At 41.3% G+C, this 7,637-nt stretch overlaps 1 pseudogene across 1 annotated transcript in view; it reads right to left on the reverse strand.

Moving 5' to 3' along the window:
- LOC309523257 (surfeit locus protein 1-like) overlaps positions 1 to 5,973 on the reverse strand; it is a 65,985-nt pseudogene extending 60,012 nt beyond the window's left edge. The window contains exon 1 of the transcript XR_014224657.1: positions 5,801 to 5,973. The product of XR_014224657.1 is annotated as a surfeit locus protein 1-like (transcript). The remainder of the gene's footprint in view (positions 1 to 5,800) is intronic.
- Between the last annotated feature and the right edge of the window lie 1,664 nt (positions 5,974 to 7,637).

Consider the following 7,637-nt stretch of genomic DNA (forward strand, 5'->3'; position numbering starts at 1 on the left):
AACATTACAGGAGCCAGAATCTAGTACAAAAAGAGTTTTAGAATTGATTCAGGAGTTTGGTCGGGTGGCGGGATTTAAATTGAATAAACAAAAAACCAAGGTTTTGGGAAAAAAACTTGACATCTTCAGAAACAGATGGGTTTCAGAGGGAAACAGAGTTAAATGTGGTTAAAAAAGTGAAATACCTGGGGGTTAACTTGTCTTCCAAAAATTTGAATCTATTTAAAGACAACTATGAAAAATGTTGGTCAGAAGTTAAAAAAGATCTAGAAATTTGGTCAAGATTGAAACTTTCCTTGTTGGGCCGAATCACAGCTATAAAGATGAACGTATTGCCAAAGATGTTGTTTTTGTTTCAAACCTTACAGATCGTGGACAGAGTGGAATGTTTTGGAAAGTGGCAGAAGGATATTTCAAAGTTCGTTTGGCAGGGCAAAAAGCCCCGAATAAAGTTTAAAATACTAACTGATGCAAAAGAAAGAGGGGGGTTTGCCCTGCCAGACTTAAGGTTATATTATGAAGCTGCAGCCTTCTGCTGGATGAAAGATTGGATGTTGTTAGAGAACACTGATGTCCTAGATCTGGAAGGTTTTAATAACTCGTTAGGATGGCATGCGTATTTGTGGTATGACAAGGTAAAAACACATAAAATGTTTAAAAACCATATTGTCAGAAAAGCAATTTTTATGGTCTGGACAAAATATAAAGACTTACTAGAAAGTAAGACCCCGAGGTGGTTATCACCAGTGGAGGCTAAGGCCCGGAAAAAACCCAATATGGAGGCCGGTTGGCCGAAATATGGGGAAATAGTAGAAAAAATTGGAGATAATTGGAGGTTGCAGAGCTATGAAAAACTAAAGAATAAGGTGCAGGATTGGTTTCATTATGCTCAAATTCATGAGGTTTTTAAGTTGGATAAAAAAGCAGGATTCCAGGTGGAAAAATCGAAACTAGAGACAGAACTGTTAGAACCGAGGACTAAGGTACTATCGAGAATGTATAACTTGCTGCTTAAATGGAATACTCAGGATGAGACAGTTAAATCAGCCATGATAAAGTGGGCTCAAGATATTGGGTACAACATTATGTTTGAAGATTGGGAAAGGTTATGGACCACCGGTATGAAATTTACGGCATGCAATGCCCTGAAAGAAAACCATTTGTCAGATAATAAATGTTGGAAGTGTAAGGAGGCTGAGGGGACTTTCTTTCACCTCTGGTGGACTTGTCCAAAAGTGAGGGCCTTCTGGGAAATGATCTACAATGAGCTAAAAAAGGTGTTTAAGTACACCTTTCCTAAGAAACCGGAGGCCTTCCTCTTGGGCATTGTCGGCCCAAAGGTGTTAAAGAAGGACAGAACGTTTTTTATGTATGCAACTACAGCAGCAAGAATTCTTATTGCCAAATATTGGAAGACTCAAGATTTGCCCACACTGGAAGAGTGGCAAACGCAATTGATGGACTATATGGAATTGGCCGAGATGACTGCCAGGATCCGAGATTTGGGAGAAGAAGCAATGGAGGAGGATTGGAAAAAATTTAAGGACTATTTGCAAAAACTTTATAAGTTATATGAATTATAAGAATTCGCATGATTTGGAAAGGCTAGCTCCAGCAATGAGAGTGGATGATATATGAAACTAAGTAAACCAATGAAAGGACCAATGTTTAAATGTTTAAAATGATATTATATTTGTTTTTAGAGTAAATGGATAATAAGTAACTTAAACTTAAAATGCAAACGAAAGTACAAAAGAAATACATGAAACAAGGTTATAATTTGCTGATAATTTTATTGTCAAGAATGCATTGTGTGGGACATGTGGGGAAGTCCGATAGAAGATTGAAATAAGTTTTGAAATGATCCATCTTTTTTCTTTTCTTTTCTTGTTGTTTTTGTTTTTTTCTATATCTGACTGTATATCTTTATCTGGAAAAAATGCAATAAAAATATTTTTTAAAAAAAAAAAATGGACTAGATGGAAGGGATAGAAAGGACTGACAAAACCCGAGACCAGGAAGAAGAGACGATGGATGAAGATTGGAAGAAAGTTTAAAATTTCATTTAGAGAATTATTGTAAAATTAAGGAGTGTTAGAAAAATGCTGGAATGACACTATTTGGCTTTAGTAGAAATATTATAAGGAATTATGTATAAATAAGTTTTAAGTTTTAAGCTCTAGGGCTTTTTATGGTAAGATAAGGTTAAAATAAATTAAGGTAATTTAATGATAGAATATAGTGAAAGATGGAAAGGATTTGCTGAGATAATTAATAATTAGAATACAAAAAAGGGAGGTGTGAGGAGGTCGATGAAACAAGTTAACGAAAGATAAAGATTTGGGAATACTGGATTTGTTTTTAAATTTTTTGTTTTTTTGTTTTTGTTTTGTTGGTTTTGATGTATTGCGTGTTTTGTATTTTTCTTTTTTTCTTTTTACTGACTTGTATTGCTTAATTCCTTGTTTTTCTGAATATATATATATATATATATATATATATATATATATTCTTTTCTTTTTCTTTTCTTTTCCTTCTTTTCCTTCTTCTTCTTCTTCTCCTCTCTTTTTTATTCTCTGTAATTTTAAACTTTCAATAAATATCATTTTTTTTTAAAAAAAAAGACTCTAGGGTTGTGCGCTCATCTCACTCTATAGGCCGGGAGCCAGCACTGTCCGCAGACACTTCCAGGTCACGTGGCCAGCGTGACAAGCTGCATCTGGCGAGCCAGCGCAGCACACGGAACACCGTTTACCTTCCCACTGGTAAGCGGTCCCTATTTATCTACTTGCACTCGGAGGTGCTTTCAAACTGCTAGGTTGGCAGGCGCTGGGACTGAACGACGGGAGCGCACCCCGCCGTGGGGATTCGAACCGCCGACCATGCGATCGGCAAGTCCTAGGCGCTGAGGTTTTACCCACAGTGCCACCCACGTCCCACCTTATTATATTATATTATATATATGTGTGTGTGTGTGTGTGTGTATAAAATATTATCTAATATTATATTATTTACTATCAATTTTGCTTTTTGATCAGAGTATATAGCTTTTATACCTTTTATAAACAATTGTCCAATGTCCATTAATTCAATATTCTTTATCATAAATTCCCAAGATATATTATCAAAGGCCTTTTCCGCATCTACAAACATTAACTTCGCTTGTTTATCATTCCTGGCCGTCAGATATTCAATTATGTTCACAATATTCCTTATGTTATCTTTCATCTGGCGACCAGGAAGAAAACCTGCTTGATCTTCATTTTTTTCAATCTGTTTGCTAAAATACTAGCAAATAGCTTATAGTCATTATTCAACAGCGAAATTGGCCTATAATTTTTCACTTGTAGTAAGTCAGAATCTGGTTTTGGTATTAATGTAATATATGCTTCTTTCCATGTTTCTGGTATTTCTCCATTGTTTCATATATTATTCATCACTTCTTTCAACGGTACAAGTAGGGTGTGCTTTAATTCCTTGTAGTATTTTGCTGTAAATCCATCTGGCCCTGGTGCCTTTCCACTTTTCAATTGCTTTATTGCTTCTTTAATTTCTTAATCCTCTATTCTTTCATTTAGTCGTCCCTTCTTCTCTGTCAGGATTTGTTGCACTCCTTTCTGTTTCAGGAATTCCTCTATCTTTTTTACGTCTTCCTTTCCAGTTTTTTTATACAGTTGTTTATAAAAGTTAATAACTCCTTTCAGATTTTCTACTTCTTTTCCATCCAATATTATTTTATTTATTGTACTTAGAGCTTTCCATTTTTTAATTTGCCACGCCAACCATTTACCTGATTTGTTGGCATGTTCAAAGTTCTTCTGTCTCATTCTTTTAATATTCCATTCCACTTCTTGATTGATTTGCAAATTGGCTTTGTAGCATCTTAATATTTTGATTAATTCTTAAATCTCTTGGATTTTTTATTAGTTTTTTCTCATTTTCCATAATCTGATTTAAGATCTCCTTTTTGCCTTTCTCTCTAAATTTATTCCTGATGCTATTTTTTGTATAAAGAAGCCTCGCATAACTGCTTTACTAGCGTCCCAAACAACACTTATTTTAGTTCCTTTATTACAATTATTAACAAAATATTCTGTTAGCATCTTTTGAGCCTTCTCATTAGTTTTTTCATCTTCTAACAAATTTTCATTCAGTCTCCATCGAAAGGTCTTTACATCCAATTCTTTTATTTCGCATCTAATTGCATTATGATCCGAAAATATCTTTGGTTGTATTTCTATTTTTGTTACTCTGGGTGTTAATTCACTGGAAAGCCATACGTAGTCAATTGTAGAAGCTGATTGATTTGGTTTTGAGAAATATGTAAATTATTTGTCTAATGGGTGTCTCAGTCTCCAAACATCTATCAAATTACAATTCTCTATCATAGAGAAAAAGGTCTTTGGTAACTTCCCTTCTTTCCTATTCTCTTCTTTCCTTGTTCTATCTATTTCCAATGAGACTACTCCATTCATGTCTCCCATAATTATAATTTTTTGATCCATAAATTCAAACAGTTTTTCTTCCAAATCTTTGTAAAATTCCATCTTACTACCATTAGGTGCATAGGTTCCGACAATTATCAAGTTTTCACCTTGCCAGGTGACTTGTACTGCTATTACTCTGCCTTCTTAGTCCTCTATTTTATTTTTTATATACATCACCACTCCTCTCTTCTTACTTTTATCAGATGAGATAAACTCAGTTCCTAATTTTTTGTTGATCAGTACTCTTCTATGTTTTCTAGCTACATGCGTCTCTTGTAAGCAGATAATATCTTTTTTAACGAAAAATGTCCAATTCTGCTCCTTTTATTTCTATTTCTATTGCTAATGCCATTTACATTCCATGTCCATAATTTCAATGTCATTTTGGCCTCCTTTGTAGTAAAGTTCTTAAGGTTCTTAAACCTGTCCCTCCTCCTCCTCTTCTTCTTCTTCCTCTTCTTCTGATTTATTAATGTCTTCTTCCTCTGGTTCTGCTGCTGCTGTCTCTTCTCCTTTTCCCATCTCTTTATAACTTCTCAGAAATTTGTGTGTCTCATCTACATTCTTAAATGTAATTTTTTTCTCCTTATAGTAGAATGAGACTCCTTCTGGAAATTCTCATTTAAATTCAATACTATTTTCCCTCAAAATCTGTGTTAATGTCCTATATTGGTCGTGTTTTTTCAACAACCGAAGTGGGACGTATTTAAATATGATTATAAACACTCCATCAATACACCATTTCTAGGAAGGTGTTATAAGTTGTTAGAGGTATCGGTTTGTTGCTCGAGAGCAATCAAACAATATGCTTCAATAGTCTGTTTTAGAGGTTTCTTATTGGTGAATAAAACCGTTAGAATGCAGAGCGCCTCTATTCCGTGTCTTGCTCATTCACTGGCAGAATCTGAGAGTGGACGGTCCTTAAACCTTCCCCAGCAGTTTCTTGACGCCCAGTCTGTGCCTTCCCTCTCTGCACGGAAGCCTACTGCACAAGGAAGGCGTGGGTAACAGGGGACCTCTCTCCTCCCTGCTTTGCTCAGGCAAGGTGTCCTGGCACCGCCTTGCCTCCTCCGAGCCCTGCATCTCCTCTCCACTAGAGGCGTGGCTACCTTCCTCCGCTGAGGAAGTGCTGCTTCCCACGATCTTTGGGGGCTCTCTGTAATCCATCCTGCTTTTCCCCTCTCGCCCCTCTTGCCGATGGCAGTTCCCTGACATCCACCCCCTCCTCAAGACCCCCCTCCCCGTTGTTGAGGTCTTTAACCATCTCCTCTTCTTGAGCATCGGCAGGCGATGGAGGAAAACCCCGGAAAGACCCGTCATCATCCTCCGTGGATTCAAAAGCTGCTTCCCATCCTCTCAGGTCCCTCCCCACTGGTTGGACTTCCCAGTCTGATTCTTCTCCCTCGGATACTTCCCCAACCTCGTCCCTGTGGCCTTCCTCCTCCCCTGAGGCAGGGAAACCTACAAAGTCCCCTTCGTCCTCCATGGGTCCGAACACCTCCTCGCAGAACCGCGCTGGGGGTTTAGGCTTATGTGGGAACAAACCATGGAACTCTTCCACCAGATAATCCTCTGTGATGGATCCTGCGGGAACCCACGTGTTTTCGGAGCTGGGTTCCCCCTCCCAGGCCACCAAGTACTCTCCCTGGTGCCCTCTCCACCTGGAATTGAGTATTTCCGTTGCTTCATTACAGCGTTCCCTCTCCTCTGCGTGTGGATGGGTGGACCCCCATTCCTCCCTTCCCGGGAAGCTGTGCCCCTCCCTGTAATGCGAAAGCAGGGACCTATGAAACACCGGGTGTATCCTCATGCTGTCCGGCAATTTCAGCCTGAAGGTCGCTGGGTTAACCTGCTGTATTACCTCAAAGGGCCCCAGCCGTCTAGGCTGCAATTTTTTGCAACCCCCCTTTAAGGGCAAACCCTGGGACGACAACCACACCCTGTCCCCCACCCGTATGACCTCCCCTGGCCTGCGGTGCCTGTCTGCCTGCCTTTTGTAGACTTCCTTAGCCCTTTCCAAATTTAGCCAGAGTTGTTGGTGCGAAGCCTCCAACTCTTCTGCAAAGCCATTTCCGACCTTGGGAGGAGAGGGGGTTGCGGGTTACCCCTCCCACACACGCGGGGGCTGGCCTTTTGCCCCCGCGAGATCCAGGGAATCCCCGGGCGTGCCTGCGACCCGGCCCGCCAATCGGCGGGCTGGGGAGGCGTGGCCTAGCATACTTAAGACCAGGTACACCCGGGGACCACCCTCTTTCCCCTTGCCAGCTGAGCGGTTTTGCTCGGTACTTACCTCTTCTTGTGGCTAGCATTTTTTCTTGCGGCCAGCACAAAAACACGGAGACTTTGTTCCCTTTGCCTGGATTTTTTCACATCTTTTTGGGATTAGTTGAGTTCGCGCTGATCTGAGTTACAAGGGGCTGCAGCTTCTTCACACCATCAGCAGGATCGCACCAGCGACAGAACCGGGAAGGGTAACGTAGGCGCTGCGGGACCCTCTTGACCAGCTCAGGTTTTCCCTCTTTCCCGCCGTCGGCAGCCAGGGCTTCCTGCCACTTGGGGGGGATTTGGCTTCTGCCCCCTTTTCTGCTGTGCCCCATCCTCCTTGCTTGTGAGCGGCAAGCGCTGCATCGTAACTGCTGATTTCTTCGCCGTTATCCGGGGGTGTTTCTATCCTCTCTGCTCTCTCCGTTCGGAGGCTTCCCCCTCCCCGCTGCCTCTTTTTTGTTTTGAACTACTTTGCTGCCTCTGCGTGCCCCTTTGTCCTCCTACCCTTCCCTGCAGCCCTCATCCCCTCGCTTTCTGAACCATTACGTCCGGGTGCCAAGGATTCCGCTTCACCCTGCCTCTTTGGGTGTGCATGAGAAGTCTTAGCGGCCATTTTCCTTAAGGGCCGCTGTAAGGGCAAGCAGCCGGCACCATCTTTTGGAGCACGTGGGTGAAGCGGGGGCGGCCATTTTGGAAAAGCCGTGGGGTGTGGGCAGTTAGACGGCGCCATTTTGTTTGGGGTCATGTGGTGAAGCCGGGGAGGCCATTTTGAGTGTGGCACGGGTCACTGGCAGGATACTTTTACAAATATTTAGCCTTGCATGCACAAGCTGCGCGGCAGCATTTTACATAGTTTTAGCGGCTTTATGGTGCTTATTAGCGCTG

Source organism: Podarcis vaucheri (genome assembly GCF_965113315.1).
Source record: "Podarcis vaucheri genome assembly, chromosome: W".
Lineage (NCBI taxonomy): Eukaryota > Metazoa > Chordata > Lepidosauria > Squamata > Lacertidae > Podarcis > Podarcis vaucheri.